The sequence below is a fragment of the Triticum dicoccoides genome, chromosome 2B (assembly GCF_002162155.2).
Source record: "Triticum dicoccoides isolate Atlit2015 ecotype Zavitan chromosome 2B, WEW_v2.0, whole genome shotgun sequence".
Classification (NCBI taxonomy): Eukaryota; Viridiplantae; Streptophyta; class Magnoliopsida; order Poales; family Poaceae; genus Triticum; species Triticum dicoccoides.
In genome coordinates, this window is record NC_041383.1 from 557,626,725 (window position 1) to 557,629,191 (window position 2,467).

Here is a 2,467-nt window from a genome sequence, read left to right on the forward strand (position 1 = left end):
CATTTGATAGCACACAAGGTGTTCCTCCGGTATTCGGGAGTTGCATAATCTCATAGTATGAGGAACATGTATAAGTCATGAAGAAAGTAGTAGCAATGAAACTGTAATGATCATAATGCTAAGTTAACGGATAGGTCATGTCCATCACATCATTCTCCTAATGATTTGATATCGTTCATTAAATAACAACACATGTCTATGGTTAGGAAACGTAGCCATCTTTGATTAATGAGCTAGTCTAGTAGAGGCATACTAGGGACACTATGTTTTGTCTATGTATTTACACATGTACTAAGTTTCTGGTTAATACAATTCTAGCATGAATAATAAACATTTATCATGATATAAGGAAATAAATAATAACTTTATTATTGCCTCTAGGGCATATTTCCTTCAGTCTCCCACTTGCACTAGAGTCAATAATCTAGATTACAAAGTAATGATTCTAACACCCATGGAGTTTTGGTGCTGGTCATGTTTTGCTCGTGGAAGAGTCTTAGTCAACGGGTCTGCAACATTCAGATCCGTATGTATCTTACAAATCTCTATGTATCCCTCTGACACTTGATGATGGATGAAATTGAAGCGTCTCTTGATGTGCTTGATTCTCTTATAAAATCTGGATTCCTTTGCCAAGTCAATTGCACCAGTATTGTCACAAAAGATTTTCATTGGACCCAATGCACTAGGTATGACACCTAGATCAGATATGAACTCCTTCATCCAGACTCCTTCATTTGTTGCTTCCGAAGCAGCTATGTACTCTGCTTCACACGTAGATCCCGCCACGATGCTTTGCTTGGAACTGCACCAACTGATAGCTCCACCATTCAATAAAAATATGTATCCGGATTGCGACTTAGATTCATCCGGACAGTGTCAAAGCTTGCATCGACGTAACCATTTACGATGAGCTATTTGTCACCTCCATAAACGAGAAACATATCCTTAGTCCTTTTCACGTATTGCAGGATGTTCTTAACGGCTGTCCAGTGCTCCACTCCGGGATTACTTTGGTACCTCCCTGCTATACTTATAGCAAGGCACACATCAGGTCTGGTACACATCATTGCATACATGATAGAACCTATGGTTGAAGCATAGGGAATGACTTTCATTTATTCTCTATCTTCTGCAGTGGTCGAGCATTGAGTCTGACTCAACTTCACACCTTGTAGCACAGGCAAGAACCCTTTCTTTGACTGATCCATTTTGAACTTCTTCAAAACTTTATCAAGGTATGTGCTTTTTGAAAGTCCAATTAAGCGTCTTGATCTATCTCTATAGATCTTGATGCCCGCTACGGGTGAGAAAGTCTCATCATAGTCAACTCCTTGAACTTGTCGAAAACCTTCCGCAACAAGTCAAGCTTTGTAGACAGTAATATTACCATGAGCGTCAGTTTTCTTCTTGAAGATCCATCTATGGCTTGCCGATCATCGGGCAAATCCACCAATGTCCACACTTTATTCTCATACATGGATCCCATCTCAGATTTCATGGCGTCAAGCCATTTCGCGGAATATGGGCTCATCATCGCTTCCTCATAATTTATAGGTTCATCATGGTCTAGTAACATGACTTCTAGAATAGGATTACCGTACCACTCTGGTGTGGACCATACTCTGGAAGACCTACGAGGTTCTGTAGTAACTTGATCTGAAGTTTCATGATCATCATCATTAGCTTCCTCACTAATTGGTGTAGGAATCACTTGAACTGATTTCTGTGATGAACTACTTTCCAATTCGGGAGAAGGTACAATTACCTCATCAAGCTCTACTTTCCTCCCACTCACTTCTTTCGAGAGAAACTCCTCTAGAAAGGATCCATTTTTAGCAACAAATATTTTGCCTTCGGATCTGTGATAGAAGGTGTACCCAACAGTTTCCTTCGGGTATCCTATGAAGACGCACTTCTCCGATTTGGGTTCGAGCTTGTCAGGTTGAAGCTTTTTCACATAAGCATCACAGCCCCAAACTTTAAGAAATGACAACTTTGGTCCTTGCCAAACCATAGTTCATAAGGCGTCGTCTCAATGAATTTCAATGGTGCCCTATTTAAAGTGAATGCATCCGTCTCTAAAGCATAACCCCAAAACGATAGCGGTAAATCAGTAAGAGACATCATAGATCGCACCATATCCAATAAAGTACGGTTACAACGTTCGGACACACCATTTCACTGTGGTGTTCCAGGTGGCGTAAGTTGTGAAACTATTCCACATTGTTTCAAATGAAGACCAAACTCGTAACTCAAATATTCTCCTCCACGATCAGATCGTAGAAACTTTATTTTCTTGTTACGATGATTTTCTACTTCACTCTGAAATTCCTGGAACTTTTCAAACGTTTCAGACTTATGCTTCATTAAGTAGATATACCCATATATGCTCAAATCATCTGTGAAGGTAAGAAAATAACGATACCCGCCACGAGCCTCAACACTCATTGGACCGCATACATCG